Source organism: Puma concolor, chromosome D2 (genome assembly GCF_028749965.1).
Source record: "Puma concolor isolate L17-30 chromosome D2, mPumCon1.1.hap2, whole genome shotgun sequence".
In the NCBI taxonomy this organism is placed as follows: Eukaryota; Metazoa; Chordata; class Mammalia; order Carnivora; family Felidae; genus Puma; species Puma concolor.
In genome coordinates this window covers 10,067,661-10,095,645 of record NC_141677.1, presented here as the reverse complement: position 1 = coordinate 10,095,645, position 27,985 = coordinate 10,067,661, and the positions used below count along the sequence as shown (strand labels likewise).

Here is a 27,985-nt window from a genome sequence, read left to right as displayed (position 1 = left end):
CTTCAGATCAGGTCATGATCTCGCAGTTTGTGAGTTCCAGCCCCGCGTCGGGCTCTGTGCTGACAGCTCGGAGCCTGGAGCCTGCTTCGGATTCTGTGTCTCCTTCTCTCTGCCCCTCCCCCCACTTGGGCTCTGTCTCTATCAAAAATAAATAAGTGTAAAAAAAATAAAAATAAAAAACTCTTAGCAACATATAGGGGCACCTGGGTGGCTCAGTCAGTTAAGCATCTGACTGGCTCAAGTCATGATCTCACAGTCCTTGAGTCTGAGCCACGCATCTCGCTCTGTGCTGACAGCACAGAGCCTGCTTAGGATTCTCTGTCTCTGTCTCTCCCTTTCCCCTGCTTGTACTCCTCTCTCTTTCCTCAAAAATAAATAAATTGGCAACATATGAAGAAGAGAAATCATAATGAAAGAACAAGATCTATGAACAAAGGAATATGTAGATTTCAGAAAAAGAAAATCTAGAACTTAAAATCTCAGTCACTGAGTTAAATGCTAAATATACCCAGAAGGAAATTGGTAAAAATTTAAGAAAGAAGTGAGGAAAATACCCAAGATTTGGAATACAGAAATAAAGGTAATATAAAATATGGGAGAAAAAAAAGCAGTCAGTATTTTAAGACAACGTTCTATATAACAAATCCAAAAGAATGTAGAGATAAATTATTGGAATAAATAATAGACCCTTAATGGTTTTCCAAATACAAAATAATCACAAAATTAATAGTTGTCCTTTACAGTAAAAAAAAAAAAAAAAAAAGAATTAGGCAATCTAACTTTAAAAGGTGTAATTTGTTTTGAGGGGGAGTGGGTGGCTCAGTTGGTTAAATGTCCAACCCATGATTTCAGTTCAGGTCATGATGTCACAGTTCATGAGTTCTGGCCTATATCAGACTCTGGGCTGGGATTCTCTCTCTCCCTCTCTCTCTCTGCCCCTCCCTCACTCATGTTTGTGCACTCATGCACATGCACCCACTCTGCTCTCTTTCAAAATAATAAATAAACTTTAAAAAAGTATCCTTTGGTTTGATATTATGAAAAAGTTCTTGTGATGGTTGTACAACAGTGTGAATGCATTTAGTACCACTAAACTGTACCCTCAAAAATTATCTAAACAGTCAATTTTATATGCATATTCCACCACAGTAAAACAAAATCGTTTTTATATGCTATGGCAACAATAGCTGAAAATGCCATATAATTAAATAAAAATGTGCAAGAGCTTTTCAAAGAAAGTTATAAATTTCTACTGAAATCAACAAATGAGAATCTTATTGTAGAATTAAACCGTGTTCATAAATGGAAGAATTCAATATCTTATGCAGATTTTCTCTACAATAATGTATAAGTTAAATGTAATTCTAACAACCTCAGAAGTATTTTACAATGACACATGGATATTTCTCATAAAATTCATATTGAAGAACAAGTTATTAAAAATAGCAAAATCAATTTTGAAGTTGATGAAGGTGGATGATTTATCTCATACAGTATCAAACTTTACATAATGTTATGGCTATGCAAGGTAAGCAGAGCTCCACGAATATCTTTCACAGAGATTGGGCTATATAAAAGAAGAGGAAACTGTGTTTAGAGGCTCTCTGGCATACCCCAGCAACACCACAAAAATGGAATGTACTTAGAAAGTTATTGGTGAAGGTTATGCGTCTACTGGTTTGAAGACATGTGAAAACAGAAACTGGAGCCAACCTTACTGTCTTAAGAATTATCAAAATATGAAATGATCTGGAGTAGTTTCCATGATGGGCTGAGTAGAGAAGGAGATGGGGACCGTCCTGAATTGACATTCAAAGATGGGAGTCCCCTGGCACATGAATGCCTTGGATGACAGCTGAACTGAGTCACCCAGAGGTATTCCTCCCAAGTAGGCATAATGTCAAGATTAGGAGACCCGACTATTTTGAAGGTATAGGTTTGCTTTTTGGCAAAGGAACTGAAATAGGAAGCAGGTGGCAAGACATTAGCCAAAATGTGCATTATCCATGTCATGAAACTTAGTATTGTTTCTCCCAAGAACCCACCAAAGAACATAGCTTGCATTCCCTTATCCCCTAATAAGATGTGGAGTGAGCTACACCTTGAGCATTTATGACCAATGAAGAAAGAACTGGAAGAGCAGGACCACTGAATGTGAGCAAACAACCACATGAATAAAAAAACAAGCACACATATAACCTGTCCCTTTTCTCTCTTGACTCCTTCACCTCTTTCAATTTCTAGAAAAATAATGTGTGTGCCTGAGATGTCACCCAGGATGGGAAGACATGAATGATCCTGCCAGATGTCTGCAGTTGGAGAAAAACCAAAGCATTTATAAACCCCCTCTGAATCCAACATATCTATTAGATATATTTTTATATTAAGAAAACTAATATATAGAAAACTCAGAGTACTGAACCTTATAATCTTTTGGAAACTGGTATTTTAATATTTCGGAACTCACTCTGAATGGTTTGAAAAAATACACTGATACCATTTTTTCTAGGTAATAAACAAAAATAAAATTATTTTTACACCATAGTTACAATTATTTGGTATTACTTTGGTTTCACCTTATATACAAGAAGGATCATCAAAACAATTTAGCAGATAGGCTAAAGTTAAAAAACAAAACAGTGACTAGAGGTCAGGGTAAGAGTTTATACTTAGATGATATTTCTCGTATTTTTTTCTTGACATGGAAGAAAAAAAATGAGGCATGACTATTTGCTGGAAGTACCTCCCTAAATACATCATTAGAGTAGAAATGCTGATATTTATAAAACGTAGTATTACCTCGTGTATATGTACATATGTTATTACATATATATTTATACTATAGTAGTATAAAAATACATGGTGTTATATTGGGTCAAGGCTCATTGTTACATATTCTTCATTACGAAGAAAGTTTTACTGTGGACTTCTGTGTACATGATACTGTCTACTAATAGAGTTACACTTAGGCCTAAATGATCACAAGAAGTGGAAAGCAGGGCCAAATCCATCTGGGTTATTCGACATCCGCTCTCATTAATGCTCTCAACCTGTTTCCTTTCTTTGTCACTGGAAGCTTGAGATTTTGATTGATTTTCTAATAAAACATACATGTATCAGAAAGAACAATGTGGTAAATTTAACATGTAATTGCTTAATCAAGACTGTCTATGTGTTTACAGTGGAGAGGGACTAACTCCCCTTAGTTGGCCACATTCCCTGAAATATAATCCTTTGTTGTTTTTCACAGACTAATGGTGTTGCCTGCAAGTTCTATGCCCATGGGCAAGATTTACTAACATGCAGCTCTTCCCGTAGGGCAAACAGGGAGCTAATTTCCCAGCGGGAATCCCAAATGTTAAGATCTCCAGGAATGTTCTGTCTGGAGAAAATTCTCCTGGCACCTGTATTTTTGTGGATAAGGTAGAACAAGAGGGCTAGGAAAACTTTCAGGCTATTTAGACTCTCAGTGCTTATATTCCTGAACCTCAACAGTACTTTTCATTTTACCTGCGAATCCTGACAATCTGTAGTTTCTCAGATTTTATTTCTTGAGAGAAAAAAATCCAGACTCCATAGTGGTATAGGCAGAAGGGACACTATCTAGCTGATTCTAAGAGGTTTCAAAGGGACACACGCGTGCAACCGCTCCTTCTGAGATGTCTGGGGACCTCAAAGTGTGCATTTTTCAGGTGTTGGTATCATTCTTATGTTCCTGTGTATTTTTTTTTTTAGAAAGTTGGGTGAGGGTTTTGTATTGTGTTTTCTTGTTGCCTTATTAACAGATTATATAATTCCAAGAGTATGACTGGTATACCCAGATGTAAAGACCAATGGCAAGAAGAAAAGAGCTGAAGGAAATTAGTTCTTCTCCAGTTCTCACAGTATGTCTTTACTGTGCTATCATTTAACACTTAACATTCTCTGCTTTGTCATAAAATCAGTATCAGTTCATATCAGTTGTAACTGTTTGAAAGTTTTAAAACTCAGGTGAGATCTTAAAGAACACATAGTTCAATGCTTCCATTTTTTAGAAAGAACAATTAAATTCAGACTCTGAAAGACTATGTGCATGTGGGTGTATTTTCATGGATCATCTACTCAGTGTATTGTGGAGTTGTACAGTACAACACATTGTAGAGCTCAAATTAGTTTATGTCCTCATGAGATGATTGTATTAATTATTTTTAGTAAGGCCTACTTGCTTTCTGTTAGTTTTCTTGCTTATTAGATACAAATTACATTTAAATCTCTTACCATTCAGGGATGCCTGGGTGGCTCAGTCAGTTAAGCGCTGACTTTGGTTCAGGTCATGATCTTACGGTTCGTGGGTTCGAGCCCCACATTCAGCACTGTGCTAACAGCTCAGAGCCTGGAGCCTGCTTCAGATTCTGTCTCTCTCTCTCTCTCTCTCTCTCTCTGCCCCTACCCTACTCTCTCTCTCTCTCTGTCAAAAATAAATAAAAACATTAAATAAACAAATAATTTAAATCTCTTACTAATGAGAATATCCTAATCCTTTTTCACCTGTAAATATTCAGATTAAGCTAAATATATTTATTTAGAAAAGATGAATGGCTGTCATCAATATAATCACAATTTGGAAGCATAGTTTGGAATGCAAATGAAATGCATTTTGATGAAAAAGTAGTTATAATTCTGAATTAAAGAAAGTCATATTCTGTTCCAACTTGTGCCAGTAAGTAAATAGCTTTGTGGTTTACAATAAATGACTTAATCTCCCTTGTCTTCATTTTCCTCATTGGCAAAACGTCTAAACTAAAAACAATCTGGTTTTATCATTTAAACAAATTTTTTGTTGCATGTAAGAGTCTTATAATAAAGAACTTTTCATATAATTTACCATTTCATTTTTCCTCTACTGTTTAAATAATGTTGTTTCATACCATTTAGAAACAAAGCTGGTTTTGCCCAGGTGATACATACTCAGTTTGAATTCACTGTGATATTCTGATGTTTTGTCTCTTTAAGAGAAATTTTATTCAGTTCTCGGGATTTTTATATTGTTTTAGATAATTTCTATGAACAACACAAACATCTAGTTTTGAGTTCATTCTAAAACAACACCTGAAAAGATGCACTGTAATATACAATTAAAACTTTCAAACGAATGGCTCAGATACTACCCATAAGAAAAGAGTAATGCAGCAATACACAAATTTTTATTATTTTTAAATTTTATTTATTTATTAAAAAATTTTTAATGTTTATTTATTTTTGAACCCCAACGAGGGGCTTGAACTCACGAACAGTGAAATCTGACCTGAGCCAAAGTTGGACACTTACCCAACTGAGCCACCCAAGTACCCCAGTTTATTTATTTAAAGAGACAGAGAGAGAGAGAAAGAGAGAGAGAAAGCATGAGTGGGGGAGGGGTGGAGAGAGAGAAAGAATCTCAAGCAGGCTCTGTGATGTCAGCATGGAGCCCAATGTGGGGCTCAAACCCACAAACCATGAGATCATGACCTGAGCCAAAATCAAGAGTCAGATGCTTAACTGACTAAGCCACCCAGGCATCCCATAAACTAGAAAATTTTTAAAAGTGATTTAATAAGTATACAGTGATCTCAGAGGTATGTACCAAGCATTGGGGTAAGCACTCGGTGATGTGCAACACAGACTCCAGTCCTTAGGAAGTTTGCAATCTTGTTGGGGATGCAAAGGTCATTTTGATGCAATATAAATGCTAAGATTAAAAAGGTAGACTGTCTTGTTGGAGCACATGACAAAGGTAACACCTTCATTACTGAGGAACAGGAAAAATTGAAGAAGTGAGGGGTAGGAAAAAAGGCAGTAGCATGGGAGTGGCCCAATAACTGTGTTCCAGGTAGAACAGCAGACTGTAAGAAGGCCTGGAGATAAAACCCAATAGTGTATCTGAGGACTTTCAAGAAGTCCACTGTGGCTCCTGCATAGAGTATAAAAGTTAAGAGAAGAGAAGAAATAAATATAAAGCAATGGCTCTTAATATATGGTCCTTGGACCAGCAGCATGGCATGAGTATCACTTTTGTGTCTTACATGTGATAGATTATCAATGAATATTTATTAATTCTTCTGAATTCAAAAACGGCTCTAAATTATTTTTTAATTCTCTTAGTCTATCACTTACTTTGGACACTTGTAGAAGTTTTTTTTTTTTCTCCCCTGTGGTAAAATGCATAGTTTTGTTATTATTATTATCATCATCACTATCATCACATCACCACCATCATCACCACAATCATCTTCATCACCACCATCACTACCACCATCACTGTCATCATCATCACCATCATTATCACTATCACCATCATCACCACCACCACCATGATCATCACCATCATCATCATCACTATCATCATCATCATCATCATCACTATCATCATCATCATCGTCATCATCATATCATCATCAACACCATCATCATCATCACCATCATTATCATCATAATTATCATCATCACCATCATCACCATCATTATTTTAAACTAGGGTATACACATCTGCAGAAAAATGTTTGAGTAAATACAAAGAAATAAAAAATCACTTTTGAATCAGAGTGCAGACTAGTAAAAGTCTATGAGCTTAAAGTGTGTATTTTCTTAAAGTAGCTGCAAGAATGGGGTCTGTATTAAGAAATGTTTGAATAGGATAATCTAGTTTCTAAGAAGAAATAAGATCAGAATCAAGGCAAATGAGCACATGCTTAATAATAAACAAAAATAACAAACTCCAATGATTTCCAAGCTATTTTTAAAAAAATCATATGGATCTGTATAGTGCCTAATCATGATACCATGAATTAGTTGATCAAATACCTGTGTTTGTGGCAATGTAGATATGTGAGTGGAGGAGGAGGAAAAAGAGAGGGAAGACAGGACAGTGGAAGGGTTAAAAGAAATCAACATAAAAAAACCTTGGACCACCTACTTCAGGAAACCAGCACTTCCTTTTCAGTGACACTAGTCAGCACCTGCTATGTCTTCATATCTGTTATTGATTGGTATGCCAAGAAACATGCAAGAATTACCAGTTGGTCTGGAGAAACATTTTCTACCACGGGATTTGAACATTTCACACTGTTTTATGGTAAAACACTTAGCAGAAACTTACAGCATATAAAGTAATCCCTAATAATTTATTTTAAAGATAAATTTACTACTTAAAAATTTTTTTAATGTTTATTTTTGAGAGAGACAGAGTGTGAGCCAAGAAGGTCAGAGACAGGAGACACAGAATCTGAAGCAGGCTCCAGGCTCTGAGCCATCAGCACAGAGCCCAGTGCAGGGCTCGAGCCCACGAACTATGAGATCATGACCTGAGCCGAAGTCAGATGCTTAACCGACTGAGCCACCCAGGTGCCCCAAGATAAATTTAAACAAACAGAAATTAGACTACATTTTATTTATATTTCCCCACAAAAATAAATAGAAAAGAGCTAAAGAGTGTGATTATTACTTGGGTAGAGAAATGAGATAGTGCTGAATCAGATTCTTATCAAATTCTCTGACAAAACTAAAGACAATAAGATATTAATAGCCTTCTTGATCATGGTCATCATTAATGTGTAAGCTGATTGGAGAATTCAAAAAGGACATGGTTTTTACATGATCAGACCATCTAAGAATTCGGATCATTTGGTCCCAATACACAACTTACAGAGAAGTGATGCAGTGGGTTCATTCAGTACTATTCCCATGAGATTTAAAAGCTGCTAAGAGTTCCTCGAGGTAATTAAGTTAAACAGTTTTGTTTAGCTAAGGAAACAAGCTTAGGATAGCTTCTTGAAAAAATTAACTGTAGTTGTCTTTCCGGTTTTACTATTGTCCCATTTACTCTTCCCTTCATGCGTTCTGGATCTTGCTATTCTACCAAGTCCATTTTCCAGGTTGCTAGTAAACAACCAAGTGCCAAGTCAATGACTTGGCCACCTTTCAGTATGTGTCATTACTAATGAATTTTCTTGTAAAACTTCTCCATGTTTCATGTTTCTTCAACTTCCTTGCTACTCCTTCTCAACACTCCTCCATAGACTCTTTTTTTATTTCATCCCCCAGCTCTTATTTCTTCTCAGGATGTATACTTTCCACTAGTAATCTTCTACTGTTCTTTACTTGCAACTACATATATTAATGGAAAACTTCTTTTTTTAAGTTTATTTATTTTGAGAGAGAGAGAGAGAGAGAAAAGGACAAGTAGGGGAGGAGCAGAGAGAGAGAGAGAGAGAGAGAGAGAGAGAGAGAATCCCAAGCAGGCTCCATGCCACCAGCACAGAATTGGATGCAGGGCTCCATCTCATGAACCATGAGATCATAATCTGAGCCACAATACAATGGAGAGCAACAAGGCACCCTGACTGACAACTTCTAATTCCACATTTTCGTACACAACTTTATCCCTGATATATATAACCTTGCATAATTAACTGACCACTAGGTATCTTCATTTTTTTTAAGAGTATAACTACTGTATTCTGACAAGTTCAATTTTTATGTTACCAATGTAACTCCTTTCTTTGATGATGACCCCGTTGTTCATTCAAGTCAGAGGCTTATAGTTTATCCTTTTTCCACTCATTACCTACTCTCATCCCCAGTATCCACCGAGTTCATAAAGCTGACCAGTTATTTCTCCTTAAATCTATGAATTCTTCTCTTCCCTGCTCCCACTACCAACCCAACAGGAGTAGCACCTATATATACTTTGCAATTCCTACCGAAGCTTGTTTTCAGTCATCCTTGATAAATCATACAAGTTCACTGATGTCTCTTCCACATCTCAATAAAATGATTTTCCCAAAATGTAATTGTAATGGCAGGCCCCCCAAAAAGTGTTTAAAATCTGCATTGCCTCCCCAAAACCTTAAAGATAAAATAAGTCCTTTAGCATGGTGCATAAGAGTCTTCATGATATAGTTTCTGTCTTAACTTAAACAAAGGCCATTAAAATTCCCATGGTTCACTTCACTACTGTCTAGTCATGTTAAAGTTTCTTTCCTAAATAGGCTACCCTATGTCTTTTGCTCTTTGCACCTTTCACTGGGGAACATCTTTTTTCATCTCATAACACCTATTAATTCTTTTTATATTTCAGATTCACATTCACCTCTGGGAAATTTTTTGATACCCAAAATCTGGAATAAGATTCCCTTACCATGAAATCCTGTAGGATTTGGTCTCTTTTGTCTTCTCCACTAGATTTGCACACTTTAAAAGCTATGATTTTGTAAGCTGTACTAGAAACTCATTAAATATTTATAGAAAAAATCAGTGAAGTTTAGAGTTTCAGGCTCCATAAGGAAAAAAAAAATAGCATTAGGGCTAAATTATACTTTCTTAACCCTTATCTGAATCTGGCAACCATCCTATGAGTTAGACAGGGAACATATTTTTATTTGATTTTTTAAGTGAAGGAACAAAACCTCAGAGAGATTAAGCAATCTTCCTGAGGACACACAATTTGTATGATATGTGTTCTTATTATCCTTAAGCTAAATGGAAATGGGCAGGAGGAGTACAGTGGGGATAAAGGTACATAATGTTAACTGAAGTTTTATTTAGTTCAAGAAAATTAACTGAAAGCTTATGTTTAAAGCTATGTATTTTGGCAATATCTTCTTAATTTTGAAATAAATTAGATTTACAAAGGAGGTATGAAGTATTACAGAATTCACATATTCCCTTCCCTGAGCTGCCCCTAATGTTAGCAATTTATATAAGTAAGCAACAATTATTATCCAAAGCACTATTAACCGAACTAAAAAATATTACTCAAATGTCACCATTTTCCTCTCATAATGTACTTTTTTCTTCTGTTCCAAAACCCAATCTAGTCTCCCACATTACATTCCAATCTGAGCCAGCTCCTAGTGACTTAGGCAATTTTCAACAATTTTGAAGAGAAGTGATCAGCTATTTTGTGGAATATCTGTTAATTTGAATTTGTCTGATATCGGTTATATCTTTTGTCGAAATACAAAACAAGTTCTCCTCCATTGTCAGAGGGACACAATGATCTTAAAAAACATTGACCATGATAAGCATCTATTTTTCAAAACTCCCTGATTTTTACACATTATGATAATATTCAATATTCAAAAAACAAAAGTGCACTGAGTTTTTATACATATTCATCTGAAACCTGGGAGAAAATCTATTTAGGTTTTATGAGAGATTGTTTCCTATGTATTTTGCTTCTTATATATTCTGAAACTGCTATAGGCAGTTTTTCCTTTATTATTGTTTACATAGCATGCAAATATGTTGAATATATTGTGTAGTCTTTTTGTAACTTATAAACAAAGCAAAATAGAACTTTAAAAATATATTTCCAATGTCCCCATTATATCTTTTATATCTGTGATATTCTATATGATAGCCACAAGACACACATGGCTATTTAAATTTAAACTAATTAAAATTAAAAATTTAGTTCATCATTTAAACTAGCCATATTTTGGGGAACCTAGGTGGCTCAGTCGGTTAAATGTCCAACTCTTAATTTCAGCTCAGGCTACGATCTTGGGGTTCATAGTTTCAAGCCCTTCGTCACGCTCTGAGATATCAGCACAGAGCCTGCTTGGGATTCTCTCTCTCTCCCTCTATTTCTCTGTCACTCCCCTACTCTCAAAAATAAACAAACTTTAAGTAAGCTTAAAAAAAAAATAAACTAGCCACATTTCAAGGGCTCAAGAGTAATATGAGGCTAGACACTGTATAGTGGACAGTAGAGATTATAGAACACATTAGTCATCACAGAATATTCTATTGGGCAACAAACAAAATCCCTGGACTACGATTGTAAGAGACAGTCTTCCCATTCATATGGACATATTTTCTGGATTGTTACTACAGACTGAATGTTTGTATCCTCTGAAAATTCACATGTTGAAACCTAATCCCCAATGTGATGATATCTAAAGGTGGGGGACTTTGGAAGGTGATTACAGCATGATGGTGGCCAGTGCCCTTTTTATAAAAGGGACTCTAGAGAGTTCTGCCACCCCTTCTGCCACGTGAGGACACAGAGAGAAGATAGTGTTTATGAGCGAGGACGTGGGCTCTTACCAGACACTAAATCACTAGTGTCTCTCTCTTGGACCTCCAGCCTCCAGGACTGAGAAATTTCTATTGTTTATAAACCACCTATGGTATTTTTGTAGCCACCTTAACAGAAGAAGCCGATTTTCTATGTAAATTAAGAAACAATGTTATTTTGTTAATAACCTACATAGATCTCGCAACTATAGATTATTCCGATTTTTTTGTCATTTATAATTTAGTCAGCAATCCTGGTTTACTTTAGGCAATAGTAGAAAAAAATATAAATATATTTGCCACTATAGAAAATAGGTTGTTATTTTATTTCTTTACACACATTATCTTATCGAGTCCTCACAACTACATGAAGTAGGTACTACGAAATTCCCACTTCCAGAAAAGGGAACTGAAGAAGAGGGTTGTCACATTGCCAGGAAAAGATATGCCCAAAATTTGCCCCTGCTCTTGATCACTTTCCAATGCTCAACAAGCCAGTGTGCCATGTTTTTTCTTTTTTTTTTTCCTTCTATGTTGGATTACTATTTCAAATTCCTATACATATTATGGAAAAATTCCTAAAACAAACATCAGAAATAATATATTTGGTGTTCTATTTGGGGAGTGGAGTAATCAACAGAAATCAAAGTCATCAGTTACCAGTTATCACCCTAGATATTCCAAAGAATATTTTTTAAGGTTTAATACCATAGTGTAAGTGTTCACTTAGGTTTTTGTTTCTGTTTTGTTTCGTTTGAGTGTTCACATTAGTTTTAACAGAATCTGAGAAGGTTCTGAGAAATGAAGTTTTGAACAGGTAGTCAGGTTATTTAGGTAAGTACTAAAGGCTGCTTTAAAATAGTCTTCAAAGGAGGTAGAAATTAAATGTTATTGTTCTTTCTGACCAAAAGGGCACTAGAGAATGAAGCTTTCCTTCTAAAGCTCATCGAAGAAGGCTGTGATTTCTTGCATGTTTTCTTCTATTGTTATTACCTTTCTAAATGAAACTTGATCTTATCCCTATCTGTGGACTTGATCTTAGCATTCCCCAATGTTAAGGTGACATCCAGCTCATCTATTTAAAGAATATCCAATCAGACCTTGGAGGAAAAATGTTGCTAATATATCTGCCATGTCAGTTTAATGGAAGCCATAGTGGAGATCTGCGAATTGGAAAATGATAACTAATGTTAGTGATAATTCACTTTACTGTGCCTGGCATGATTTCAGATTATAAATTAATAAAATATTTTAAAATCCCCACCCCCAAATCATTTTCATTTCATTAAAGCTGTAGACCTCTCAAATGCTCAAATTATTTCACTCCCATTTCTATAGAGTGTTCTTACATTAGATATTTGAGCTAACCATAAGAGTTCATATTCAGAAATGTTAATTTCATCAATTCTGGTGGGTATTTCAAAATTCGTGATGGTCCATCTCTGGGTGAGTAGAGTAACACTTTCCCAATTTCTTCTGTTCTGCACATTTACTTGCACTTTGCTTACTTTGTTCATTTCCTCTTATAAGCTCTCCTAGCATTTATTTTCTTCCTCCAATTAACCTCCTGATAAACTAAGTCTCTAATAGTTTCCACCTTACAGCCACTCCATTTAGGTTGCTGCCATGTCTTCTGCTTTTTGCCAACTACTGATGGAGCTCATCTCCTATCCCTCCCCCGCCCCTCCAAAGTAATACAGGAGACACAAAGTGCTTGCTCAGCCTGTTAAACCAGGACATCAATTTTTTAGCACTCAATAATGAAACGAGCTGACTCTGCAAGGAACCTGTAAGGAATTGCCCTGCTAACCCTTGCCCAGCTCATCTACATTTATTGATGATAACACATTATTTCATACCATTTTCTTGGATAAGAGTATAGTAAGGTTAGCGCTCCAATTTTAGGCAACAGAATTAAATGCTATATAAGCTATATAAAATCAGTTATTTTATATGGCATCATTAATGACCACCCCCTCATACCATAAACATAAATAATATTTAATCATTAGTGTTCAGATTAGTGCAAGCTAATTTGCAATATAAATTTCCATAAGTGCAAATTTTCTATTACCTTGATGCTTAATTTTAGAAAGTAGAAATTTTGGAAAAAAAAATATAATTTGCTGTTTCACACCCTAAAAAGGTATAATCTAGAAACCAGATTATAAAATATCTTCCATTAGGTAGTCATAACTTTTGAAACTGCAAATTTTCCATAAATTATTCCTTAATTTAAATGATTAGGGATACACACAATTTCCAAACTAGGCTGAAAATTATGCCATGAAATTGTGGCAAAAACATCGCATAGACCAATGTTGCATTCAGATCAATATTCTTTCTCAAAAGACACCATAAGTTAAATGAGGCACTTGGCCTCCACTGCATGGTCCATATATTTCATCATTATTCTGGGGTATTCGCTTCTCCAGAAATCTTTACTTATGATATTCATTTTATTTGCTCAGTTGTGAATTAAAAGATTGACATTCTTTCCCTCTCTATTTTCAGTGAATGATAAGGACTTTGGTTCAAGTTTTCAACTTGAGAATTTTTTATTTTCAAACTGTATGCTTTTCTTATGCCTTTATCTTAGCCACACCTGTAGTCATTTAGTGCAGGAAAAAAAATAAGCATGTGTCTCATTTGGAATGTATTAAAACTATCATTCCCGGCTTTCATCAAGGATCGTATCATAAATAACAATCTTCTTGCCTTGATTTTCGCACACTGTGCTCCCTTTCAGTGAGACCTGAAGTGCATTCCTTGGCAGAAAGTAAGCGGGAGGACACAGCTTGCATGGTGGGAAAGCAGCGGTGCAGAATTCACCCGTGACCCGTGAACTGACTTTCAATAAGTCTGGTTGCTTCCCACATTGGATGATCTCTTCTTAAAATATGTTCCTCCTCTGACTTCTAAGACAATATATTCTCCTGTTTTCAGGTCACTCTCATTTAGATGCTTACTCTGTTTTTCCATCCTCCCATCCATCCTTTCAAAGCAGGTGTATTTCAGAGATAATGGCAAAACACCTCCAGTATCCCACTCCACTGCCCACACTCTCCCCAGGACACCCACCGCTCACACTTTCACATGCCTTCAATTAGCATCTACGTGCTAGCAATCCTATATCCATATTTCCTGACAACACTTACCCGTTTAGTAGTTCACCAAACACCTCTATGGCCACATCCCATTGCCATTACTAACTCCTCATGTCCAGAAGTGAGCTTCCCTAGATGTATCTTAATACTGTTCATGTTGAGGAAAAATGGTAGTCATTTGCATCAAGCCAAGAACCTGAAGGTCATCCTTTAAACCTCCCATTCATTCCATCTCTTTTGTAAGCAAAAAATTGCCAAATTATATCTCACTTTCTAAACATTATCTCCATTATCTCTCTCTCTCTCTCTTTTTTTTTTTTTTTGAGAGAGAGAGAGAGAGAGCTTGCACACAAGCCGGGGAGGGGCAGAGGAAGGGGGAGAATCTTAAGCAGGCTCCACACTCAGCACAGAGCCTGATGCAGCACTCCATCCCACGACCATGAGATTATGACCTGAACCAAAATCAAGAGTCAGTTGCTTAACCCACTGAGCTGCCCAGGCACCCCTCTAAACTTAATCTCTTACCTGTCATCTTGTTCCCATCATCATTGTCACTACCTTTGTGCAAATACAGCTAACACTTGTATACCACATCTTTCAAAGCATTTCAAAAATACTGGCTGATGCAAACATCTATTCCTATATGTTTGATACTACTATTAACTACATTTTATAATTTATTATTATTTATTGAGGTTGAACCAAATAGATGTTTTCATCTGCAAAAATGGCAGTTTGGTACATTTTAACCTAATTGTCCAGTCATTTTAGAAAACCCAATATCCTTAACATGTACACGGTCTCTGAGCTGTCTCCAGCTCAACCCTCCAGCTCAGCTTAAGCCATCCCTAATTTAGCCATAATGTAAAATTTTAACTCTATTTTCTTTCAATTACTAGCTTTTCCCCAAAGAGTATTTTTCTGCCTGGTACATTATCTCTTTTATTCATTTGTTTGTTCAACTCTTTAGTTAGATATTCTTATTAAATTCTCATGTCTTTAGCATAGACGTCTCTGCTATAACAAAGTTCCCTTGAAAGCAAGAATCTCACATCTAAACTTCTGTCTTTAGGGACGCCTGGGTGGCTCAGTTGGTCGAGCGTCAGACTTCAGCTTAGGTCATGATCTCGCAGTCCGTGAGTTCAAGTCCCATGTCAGGTTCTGTACTGACAGCTCAGTCTGGAGCCTGCTTCTGATTGTGTGTATGCCCCTCTCTGACCCTCCCATGCTCATGCTCTCTCTCTCTCAAAAATAAATAAACACTAAAAATTTTAAATAAATAAATAAATAAACAAACAAACAAACAAACAAATTTCTGGGTTTAATACTATGACTACCACATGACAGAAACGTATGTTGATTGATATACTTTCTGTCAGTTATATGCCTATAAATTTATATTTATTGTTTTTGACATATAAAAAATTAATGCAACTTTAGAAATTATGCAAGTGAAGTGAGATTAAATTCCCTATCAAAATTATATACTTAATAAATATCAGACCTCAAAATCAAACCCAGGTGTGCTGAGTCCAAAATTTAGGAATATTCAGCATTATTCCATATTTCCAACAGAAACTAGGCCAATATAAGTCATCTCAAATGGTTAGATATTGTCTTTAACATAGTTAAGGTTGTGGATTTAATTCCTGTAAAGACTTCTATAATATATATATATATTTTAATTTGAGAGAGAGAGAGAGAGAGGGAGACAGTACACATGTTGGGGGAGAGGGACAGAAGGAGAGAGAGACAGAACCTTAAGCAGGCACCACGCTCAGTGTGGACCCCAATGTGCGGCTTGATCCCATGACCCTGGGTCATGACCTGAGCCAAAATGAAGAGTCCAATGCTCAACCAACTGAACCACCTAGGTGTCCTTAATTCCTATAAGGAATTCTAGTAGACAATATACAACAAAGTTTTTGACAATAGTACTAAATTTAATTGGACACCTATCATATGAAATAAATTATTCACTACTACCTGGATATGTACTAAGGATATTAAATCATATGGTAGTTGTATTAGAAGAATAGTACTTTTAAGAATTTTTAAAATTTCAGTCTGACATGTTTTCCAACAATGGTACCTTCCTTTAATTCTTTAAAGTATGTGTGCGCTAGGAAACTAGAGGAATATTCAGAAAAAAAATCTTTTAGGGGAAAGAAGTATTTGGAATACATGATAATAGATGATAATTCTTATATTTTAATATCCAAATATACTTTCAGCTTAAGACAGTGAAAAAAATTAAATTTACTAGTGCCAAGATATTGCAACTGTAATGTATATATAATAATTATTCCACTCAAAACTGTTAAAGAATAAATAATTGTGTTTTTGTCACTCTTTTTCCTTACAAATGTGTCATTTTTCAACTTTCTAATTTATTATGATTTCATGTCATATATAAGTTTATAAAATATTTCATTATGGAAATACAAATTCAAACTATAATGAATTATCACTACACACATATTAGAATATCTAAAATTTTAAAAGACTACCCATACCAAATACTGACAAATACTTGGTAAAATTTGATGTCTCATACATTATTGGAATATAAGAAGGCACAATATTGGAAAATAGTTTGGAAATGTATATTCCCATGTGATCTAGCCATTAAAAACTATGCCTTTACAAAGACTTTCATGCAAGTGTACATAGAAGCATTATTACTAATAGCCAAAAACTGGAAATAGTCCAGATATTTATAAACAAGTGAGAGACAAAAAATTGTAGTACATTCTTACAATAAAATACTCTTCAGCAAAAAAAAAAAAAAAGAGAAGGAACTACATATACAGACTATAATATGGATGAATTTCAAAACAGTTTTGCTGAGTAAAGGAAGTAGACAAAAAAACGTGTATACTGTACAATTTAATTAAACTGCAATTCTAGAAAATGCTAATTAATCTGTAGGGATGGGGGCATCTGGTGGGCTGCCAGTAAAGCATACAATTCTTGATCTTAGGGTTGTGAGTTCAAGCCCCACATTGGGTGTAGATCCTATTAAAAAAAAAATTGATCGTGACAGAAAGCAACCCAACAGAAATGGGGAATAGTGATGGGTGTGAGGAAAGGCAATTGGGAAGGGTTACAAAAGGCAAGAGGAAACTTTTGGGGGTAACTGGTATGCTAATTATCTTAATTGTGGCAATGATTTCACAGATATGCCAAAACTTTTCAGATTGTACAATTTAAATATGTACAGTTTATTTAGGCAATTATATTTTATTAAAGCCATTAAGAAAAAAATAAAGAAAACATTTTAATCAAAACAAAAGTTTAAAAAATAAAGTGATTCATAAGGATAATAACAAAAAAAATGACAAAGTGTGAAAAGGAGTAAGTAAACTGTCAGTATTCACAGTTAACATGACTGTGTATGTAGGCCACATTACGCAATTTATTTAAAAATCTATCATTATTAATAAATTAAAATAATGATTCAGGATAAAATTAACTTTATATTTCTATAATAGTCATAAACAATTTGAAATTAAATTTAAAATTACCTAAATAAAAATATCCCATCAAGTGTACATGAATAAATTTAACAAAAGATATGCAAGATCTACACACTACTAAAAATTGTTGAGAGGAATCAGAGGGGACAAATTAATAGAAACATAGACAATGTTCATGGAACTGATTTACAGATTCAATGCAATCTCAAAATCCCACAGCCTTTTAAAAAATATATTGGCACATTACTTCTCAAATTAATATTGAAATGCAAATGATCTAGAATAACAGGAAGGAGGAAGAGGAGAAGGAGGAGGATGAGGAGGAGAAGAGGAGGAGGAGGAGGAGAAGAAAAGGAAGGAGAAAGGAGAAGAGAAAAAAATTAGTTGAAAGACTCTCAATATTATCTGCTTTCAAAACTTACTACAGAGCTATAGTCATCAAGATAGTAGAGCATTGGTTAAAGGACAGCCAAATGTATCACTGGAACAGAATAAATAGTCCAGAAATAGAATCAAACCTATATAGCTCATTGAATTTTTTTTAAGTTTATTTATTTAGAGAGAGAAACTGCACTTGCACACATACATGTGAAAGGGGAGGGGCGGAGAGAGAGGGAGAGAGAGAGAATCTTAATCAGGCTCCATGCTGTCTATGCAGACCCCCAACGCAGGGTTCAAACTTATGAACCGTGAAATCACGACTTGAGCCAAACTCAAGAGTCGAACATTTAACTGATCGAGCTACCCAGGTGCCCCTCAATTACATTTTAAAAAAGGAAAATCATTTTAATTAAGAACTTTTGTAATATTGGGTATCTGTATGAAAACAAGAACCTCTATCACTATCATGTTTCATATACAAAAATTAATTCAAGGTACATCATAAGCATAAATATGAATGCTAGAACGGCATAGTTTAAAAAAAATTTTTTTTAACGTTTATTTATTTTTGAGACAGAGAGAGACAGAGCATGAACAGCGGAGGGGCAGAGAGAGAGGGAGACACAGAATCTGAAACAGGCTCCAGACTCTGAGCTGCCAGCACAGAGCCCCATGCGGGGCTTGAACTCACGGACCGTGAGATCATGACCTGAGCTGAAGTCGGACACTTAACCGACCAAGCCACCCAGGCGCCCCTAGAACGGCATAGTTTTTAAAGGAAAGCATAAGATGATAGTTTTGCAAACTGGGTATAAGCAAAGTTTGTTTGTTTTTTTTTTAATATAAGATATAAAGATCATGAATTACAAAGGAAAAGAAAGATCACTGAACTTCATCAGAATTAAGATCTTCCGCTTCTACTTTTTTGTAGGCCAAAGTCAGGCAAAAGACCAATATCTATAAAATGTAAAGTAACACTAAAATAATAAAAGAAAAAGAATCTACTTAAAAATGGGTAAAGAACATGAAAAGATTATTAAAAAGGAAGGTAAGTGAGGGGCACCTGGGTGGCTCAGTCGGTTGAGCTTCTGACTTCGGCTCAGATCATGATCTCAGTCTGTAAGTTTGAGCCCCACGTCAGGCTCTGTACTGACAGCTCAGAGCCAGGAGCCTGCTTTGGATTCTGTGTCTCCCACTCTCTCTGCCCCTCCCCCCCACTTGCACTCTGTCTCTCTCTCTCAAAAATAAGTAAACATTAAAAACTATTTTAAAAAAGGAAAGTAAGTGAATACCTAATAACCACAAAGAAATATTCTTATCATTAGTTATCATGAAAATGTAAATTAAAACAATATGTAAATACATTCTATACCCAGTAAAGGAACTTAAATCAAAAGGACTGAAAATACAAAATGTTGATGAGGATGGGGAGCAAGCGGAATGTTCATACATTGCTGGTAGAAATGCAAATTGTATAACCGCTTTGAAACACTTTTTGTTAGCCTTTTTTTACATTTTAAATACACACTTATCTTATGATCTAGTATTTCTACTACTGGGTATTTACCCAACAGAAAAACCTGCAAGAAAATTTCTAGGAGTCTTATTCGTAGACATCAAATGCTGGAAATAAGCCAAATGTCCTTCAACAAGACAATGTTTTAAAATAATTGCAGGGGTGCCTGGGTGACTCGGTCAGTTAAGCGATAAACTCTTTTTTGGCTCAGGTCAAGGTTCCAGGGTTGTGGGATCGAGCCCCATGTTGGGATCTCTGCTAAGCGTGGAGCCTGCTTAAAATTCTCTCTCTCTCACTCTCTCTGTCTCTCCCTCTAAAATAAAAATTTAAAAATATTAAAAGAATAAAATAATTGCAATATATTCAGTAAATTAACTACTCTTAAGTAATACAAAGAAAAAAAATCCACGATGTGGGAAAACATTAATGAGTCATAAGAGTATCAAATTGAGTAAAAAAAAAAAAAAACTTAAATGTAAGAATTCACTATGGTCCTCACTTTCTTACACCATACACAAAAAATAAACTCAAAATGGATGAAAGACCTAAATGTAAGACAGGAAGCCATCAACATCCTTGAGGAGAAAGCAGGCATAAACCTCTTTGATCTTGGCTGCAGCAACTTCTTACTCAATGCGTCTCCAGAGGCAAGGGAAACAAAAGCAAAAAAACAACTATTGGGACCTCATCAAAATAAACAGTTTCTGCTCAGCAAAGGAAACAATCAGCAAAACTTAAAGACAACTCATGGAATGGGAGAACATATTTGCAAATGACATATCAGATAAAGGGTTAGTATCCAAAATCTATGAAGAACTTACCAAACTCAACACCCAAAAAAACAAATAATCCAGTGAAGAAATAGGCAAAAGACATGAATAGATACTTTTCCAAAGAAGACATCCGGATGGCCAATTGACACATGAAAAAATGCTCAACATCACTCATCATCAGGGAAATACAAATCAAAACCACACTGAGATACCACCTCACACCGGTCAGAATGGCTCACATTAACAACTCAGGCAACAACAGATGTTGGCAAGGATGCGGAAAAAAGAGGATCTCTTGTGCATTGTTGTTAGGAATGAAAGTTGGTGTGTCCACTCTGGAAAACAGTATGGAGGTTCCTCAAAAAACTAAAAATAGAACTCCCCTACAACCCAGCAATTGCACTACTAGGTACTTATCCAAGGGATACAGGTATGCTGTTTTGAAGGTGCACATGCACCCCAATGTTTATAGCAGCACTATCAACAATAGCCAAAGTATGGAAAGAGCCCAAATGTCTATTGATGGATGAATGGATATAGATGTGGTATATATATACAATGGAGCAGTACTCGGCAATCAAAAAGAATGAAATCTTGCCATTTGCAACTACGTGGATGGAACTAGAGGGTATTATGCTAAGCGAAATTAGTCAGTCAGAGAAAGACAAAAATCATATGACTTCACTCATATGAAGACTTTAAGACATAGAACAGATGAATACAAGGAAAGGGAAGCAAAAATAATATAAAATCAGGGAGAGGGACAAAACATAAGATACTCTTAAATGTGGAGAACAAACAGGGTTACTAGAGGGGTTGTGAGAGGGGCAATGGGCTAAATGGGTAAGGGGCATTAAGGAATCCACTCCTGAAATCATTGCTGCACTAAATGCTAACTAACTTGGATGTAATTTAAATAAATAAAATAAAATAAATAAAACACACACACACACACACACACACACACACACACGCACACACACAGACACACACAAAAGAATTCACTATGGTCCTACTGATATGAGGTTCTAGAACAAGCAAAATGACGTTGATAGTGATTGAAATTAAAATAGTGGTTCCCCATGGGTGAGGAGGCATGACAGAACTTTCTCTTGTGACTGAAATGTCCTATATCTTTTTTTTAGTAGTTGTTACATGGATATAGACAATTTCCGAACAAATCAAAATGAAACATGATAAATCCGTAAAGATGAAAACAATTGTATATTAATACCCCACCAAACATAAATGCAAAAATCCTTTAAAATATGTTTATCCAATAGAATGCAACAATATATAAAGAGATAATGCAGCATAACCAAGTGGAGTTTCACATGGAAAGATGAATTAGCATAATGCACATTATTAAGAGAAAAAAAAGTAGTAAAACCATATGCTTATGTTAATAGGTGAAGAAAAATAATTTAAGAAAATTCAACACCCACCAATGAAAATAGTTTCAAATAGAGAAGGAGGCAAAACATAAGAGACTCTTGAACGCAGAGAACAAACTGAGGGTTGATGGGGGTGAGGCTGCGAGGGAGGGAGGAAATGGGTGATGGGCACTGAGGAGGGCACCTGTTGGGATGAGCACTGGGTGTTGTATGTAAGCAATGGATCATGAGAATTTACTCCCAAAATCAAGAGCACACTGTTTACACTGTATGTTAGCTAACTTGACAAAAAAAAATTTTTTTAATTAAATAAAATGAAATGAAAATAATGATCATTTTTAAAAAAGCCAACTCTCAGTATTCTTAATGATGAAAGCCTGAAAGCTTCCCTCTAAAGATAATGAACAAGCCAAGAATGTTCCTTCTTGTCCTTACTCTTCAGCATCATACCCAAGATCTCAATCAGTACAAGGCAAGAAAAATAAATAGGGATATGGATTAGAAAGGAAGAAGTAAAACTGTTGCTATTTGTCGGTGACATGACTGGGTATGTAGATCTGCTAAGGAATCTATAAAATACTACTACAAATACTAAGTTAATTTAACAGGCTACAAGTTTAGTTTTCAATGCTTAGTTTCATTCCTACACAGAAGCCATGAATAATTTCAAAATAACATTGACAACAACAACTAAGGAACAGTTTCCAATTTCATCAAAACCATGAAATGTTGAAGGGTCGTTTAACAAAATATGTGCAAAATCTGTACACTGAAAACTACCAAATATTGCTGAGAGAAATTAAAGACCTACATAAAGAGATAAACACAGTGCTCCTTTTTGGAAAATACCAGGATATCAATTGTTCCTACAGTGACCTATGGCTTCAATGCAAACCCAGTCAAAATCCCAGCAGGACTGTTTCTGTAAAAATTTGTAAGTGGATTTGAAAAAGTAGGGGCACCTGGGTGGCTCAGTCGGTTAAGCATCTGACTCTTTGTTTCGGCTCAGGTCAAGATCTCCTGGTTTGTGAGTTCGAGTCCCACATTGGACTCCACGCTGACGGTGTGGAGCCTGATTGAGATTCTTTCTCTCCCTCTCTCTCTCTGTCCCTCCCCCTCTCACTCTCTCTGTCTCTGTCTCAGAAATAAATAAACTCAAAATTTTTTTTTAAAAAGAGAGAAAAGAGAAATTATATGGGGATAAATAGAACCTAGCATAGCCAAAACTATTTTGCAAAAGTACAACATTATTTAGACAGGACTTATACTACCTTATGTCAGAATTCATTAACAAACTAAAGTTATGAAGGCATATGGGTTCATAGAGAACAATGGATCAGAAAGGATACATGAAGCAAATTATTCCTACATGGGCAATTGATTTTTAACAAAGTGCCAAGGTATTTCAATGGGGGAAATTAAAGACTTTTCAATAAATGGGGCTAGAACAACTAGATATCATTTGGAAGGGGAAAAAAGCTACAATATTTTTCTTCACAGCATATAGAAAAGTAAACTAAAAATGGATTATTAAAACTGAAATCTATACCTATAAAACTTCTAGAAGGAAACATAGGGAGAAATCTGTCTCCTCTCTCTCTCTCTCTCTCTCTCTCTCTCTCTTTTAAGATAGGTGGAGATATCTTAGTTGGGTCATAAGATGAAAAGAAATAATAAATTGGACTTCATCAAAAATAGAAACTTCTGGTTTCTGATGAGAAGGCATGCCAGAGACTAGATAAATATTCCTACACATATATCTGACAGAAGAGGCTGGTGTCTAGAATATATAATTTACATCATGCAATTATATATACAATATTTAGGTCTGCAACATTAGGTAGCGCCTGCATTTAAATGGGCAAAAGGTATAACCAAGCCCCTCATAAAAGATTTACAAATTGATAATGAGCCACATGGATGAATCCCAAAAACATTTTGTTGAGAGAAAAACATTTGTTGATGGGCTGAGAAGAGTGCATACTGCTCCGTTCCCATTAATATGTAATTCTAGAAAAGAGAGCCCATCTAGGCTGGCAGAAGCAGATTAGCCATTGCCTGGGGACAAGAAAAAGGAAAAGGCAATGCACAAACAGCTACAAAGACAAAGGATCATCAGGGCACTGGTGGAAGTGATGGAAATATTCTCTTTCTTGGCTTTGAGTAGTTGCGTGTTGGGGGGAGGCATATTAAACGATGTATATATTTGTTATGACTCAATAAATGTGCTACTAAAATGGGTGTACTTTGTTTTATGATATCATGTTAATAAAATTAATTTTAAAGCAAAGTGTACCTGTGTTTCATTGTATAAATTATAACAATAAAAAGTATACAGAAAACTATAGTAAAGTATAATAAACAGTAGGGATCAAAACGACAATGAGTATCTATTTTAATTAAGGATGTCCCTTAGGTGTTCTCTTAAGGTTTTAGATACCACACACAACCTTATAAATGACCAATGAGCATATGAATTTTGGCTCAAGACCAGAAGGCTTTGCCCTTCAGATCTGTTGGGCTTGAGACCCAGCATTCAATAAAGTGGGTGGTTCATGTATTCTAGCATGTTTAAAAGTCACTGTAATGGCTGCGGTCAAGAAGCTAATGGTTTTCCATCAAATGTACCTATGTTTGTGCCTCTGCTTTAGGGAATGTTTTTGACTTTGGGAATGAAGTTCAGGTCGCATCTGTAACACATAAGGATGACAAAGGGAATATGCCTGCATAACAGAGTTGCACTGGTAGCAGTAACATCAATACTTACTTTGGAGAAAAAAAAAGTTCCTCGCTTTAGAAGCATATATTGAATTTTTACTAAGCTCCTGATATGGTACTTAGCAGATTTCTGACTATGGGATTAATCTAATATGATTTTATGGAAATAAATGGGCAGGGAACAGAGAGGTATAAAATCTTTCAAACTGGAGGACCTCTGAGGATTCTCCATTGCCTCTGTTACAATGTTATTTATCCTGGGTTTGGACTACTGTGTTTAAGGGTTCACCTCTAGCTACATTTTATTTTGTTTAAAAAAATATTTTAAGGGGCGCCTGGGTGGCGCAGTCGGTTAAGCGTCCGACTTCAACCAGGTCACGATCTCGCGGTCCGTGAGTTCGAGCCCCGCGTCGGGCTCTGGGCTGATGGCTCAGAGCCTGGAGCCTGTTTCCGATTCTGTGTCTCCCTCTCTCTCTGCCCCTCCCCCGTTCATGCTCTGTCTCTCTCTGTCCCAAAAATAAATAAACGATGAAAAAAAAAATAAAAAAAAATAAATAAATAAAAATAAAAAAATATTTTAAGCAGTTTAATATTTGCATTTGAAAGGGATCTGTCAATGCTGCAACCCTAAAGAATACATTGTATGATAATTTTAAGAGTTATGGAAAGGCTGGCAGGGGACAGAATTTTGGCTAAAAAGAAACTTTGCCTGTGTCTACCTTTCTCTCAGGCCTCCTTATATTTTCATGTTACCAGTTATTTTCAGGAGTTAAAATTAAATCCAGTGCAACAATGTATGTCAAGGTCTTCTTTTCTACTGTAAGAAGTAAATCATCAGCCTAGTGGATGGGAAATACATTGTTTCAGAAAGAAAGGCAAATGGATCATTGTATTGAGATTAAAATCTGTTAGTAAATCAAGTATGTACTGTAATTTAGTGTAGGATAAAGTTGACATGCAAGACAGCAAGCAAATTATAGACTTCAATAAATGGGCAACTGGATATCTGTGCAAACAAAAATAGGGGTGCCTGGGTGGCTCAGTCGGTTAAGTGTCCAACTCTTGATCATGATCTCAGGTCATGATCTCATTGCTTGTGAGCTGGAGCCCTGCATCAGGCTTCACCCAGACATGACAGGGCAGAGCCTGCTTGGCGCGCTCGCTCTCTCTCTCTCTCTCTCTCTCTCTCATAAAAAAAATAAAAATAAAAAAAAATAAGATGTATTTGGAGCTCCATCATACACAATACACTTAATTCCCACCAAATGGATCAAAGATTTAAATCTGAAAACAACCAATAATTAGATTCCATTTTAATAATGTGGCGGGGAAGACTTTATAACTAGGAAACTAGGATATATCACTAAGGGAAATAGTAAGGGAAAGAAAAAAATGGCTACACTAATAAACAGCAACAACAAAAATTTTTAAAGTGAAACTTAAAATTGGCAAAATTTGATAAACAAATGTAAAAGAAAAGTAAAAAATTTTTGAAACTATAACTTATGGGCAAAAATACTAAAGTTCAATGTCAGGTTCTTTTTTGAAGAGGCTATGATGAATTGGGCTCTTCTCATATACTGCAGATGGGAGTGAAAATTCAACTCATGGAGGAAATTTTGTCAATAGTTTTCAAAACAACAAATACATGTAATTTCCAACCTGAAAGTCTCACATATGCAAATTTATTTTATTTACAGATATATATACATACTTGCAAAATGGCTTCTGAATATTCATTGCAAATATCGTGATGACAAAAGATTGAAGGAAAAGTCAAATATACATCAATAAGGTATTGATTTGTCTAAATTCTGATAACTTAACTTAAAATAATTTAAATGAGTTTATTTTAAGTAATTTAAATTAAGGATAAATAAATTTTGCTAACCCATAATGATATATGGGACTGTAAAAAAAAAAGGAGGAAATACGTCCTGATAGGGGAGAAGCTTCAAAATATACTAAATACAAAAAACAAGATGTACAACAGTGCTTTAACATGTCTTGTTATGTGTAAATGGGGAGAAAATATGACTCCACATTCACATCAACTTCAGTATATTAAAAGAAAATCTAGACAGATAAAGAAGTCAAGAATAGTAGTTACACGGATAAATATAAAGGATGAACAGGTGGAAACAGGCTTGAAGCAGTACTGAAAATTATATTTTTCTCCTTTCATTATCAAACTTGTATAAATGAGAACAGGGCCCGCCTCAACATAGCATGAACCATCCAGAGACTTAACTGCTCCCTTCAGCGAGCTCTGTCAGCCTATGCTCCCTCCTCTTGATTCTTTAGACTAGAAATTTGGCCTGGGATCCAAATTCAGGACCACACGGGGCCCATATTTTCTCCCTCCTCTTCGAAGCCAGACCGTAAAGCATATGCTTTATTTAAATTCAGCCAAACCCATACTCTACCGTGAGTTTGAATCTCGGGTGAGTAACACAGAGTTGCGAAGGCAGAAGAGAAATCACTCACAGCAGTAGCAGCCCACCCAACGAAAGTCCAGCGGTGGTGAGGCGCTTACCAAGTGGTGACGATGCCTCCAGCAAAACCCAGAAGCCACAGCAACCACCAACCTCTGTCCCTTTGCGTTTCACAAGTTAAGGTCTTCAGCCTTCCCTCCACATCTCTGCGATTGCCAGTGTTCTTCCCATGAATGCCATTTCTTCTAAGGGAGACCAGAGCTAGTTTATTTTGCTAGCCACATCTAGTTAGAGTGCTACAATAAATCTCTTTTTCTACTCTCTTTGCAGTTGGACTGTGAGCCTCCAGAGGTCAAGAAGCTAGTGTGGTTCACTCCTGGGGCCTAGCATTGTACTCACCAAATAACAAGAGATGATCATTCAGAGAACTGATTAATTCAATGACTCAGGTCAATGATGCTAAGAGGGTTTTTATTCATTGTTAATTTAAAAGCTTCAAAATAACAAAGAGCTTCCATGTTTAAACTCTGGGTTTGTGCGAAGTTTTTAGTTAACTGACTTGCTCCTGTGCCCAAGCTCTAATCTAAGAACAGGTGGAATAATTTAACATTATAAAAAGAGTTATTATTAAGAAGGCACTGAATTACTTTTGCTTAAAATAAAATAGCAGGAGACCTGTTCCTAAAATGTATATCAAATACTAAAATGAGTGCAAAGTTTTCAGAAATCATTTCTTGTATAACAATTAGTTTTATATTTTAAGTTATTCTTACTTTTAACGACTATTACTTTACACACTGGTTGTTCTATTTCTCTTACACGACAGAAGGGATAGCCTGAATTAGATAATTTTTCATTCAGTTAAGCAATGAGAAAACATATTTCCTAGGAAGTATTCTTTGAAAAAAAAAAAACAACAACAATTTTTACTTTACACATGACAACACAATAAAAACCCTTATTGGAGACGTCGGGGCGCCTGGGTGGCGCAGTCGGTTAAGCGTCCGACTTCAACCAGGTCACGATCTCGCGGTCCGTGAGTTCGAGCCCCGCGTCGGGCTCTGGGCTGACGGCTCGGAGCCTGGAGCCTGTTTCCGATTCTGTGTCTCCCTCTCTCTCTGCCCCTCCCCCGTTCATGCTCTGTC

General features: G+C 35.8%; 1 protein-coding gene across 7 annotated transcripts in view; it reads right to left on the bottom strand.

Moving 5' to 3' along the window:
* The window catches only part of LOC147575771 (uncharacterized), a 400,913-nt gene that overhangs the window by 191,622 nt on the left and 181,306 nt on the right, over positions 1 to 27,985 (bottom strand). For 6 of the 7 annotated variants that reach the window (XR_015241538.1, XR_015241539.1, XR_015241536.1 and 3 more), the window contains exon 1: positions 4,258 to 4,414. The gene's annotated coding sequence lies outside the window, so the exon portion shown is untranslated. Of the gene's footprint in view, positions 1 to 4,257; positions 4,415 to 26,941; positions 27,083 to 27,985 lie in introns of those variants that run through there. The other variant, XM_086679582.1, reaches the window with a different exon arrangement.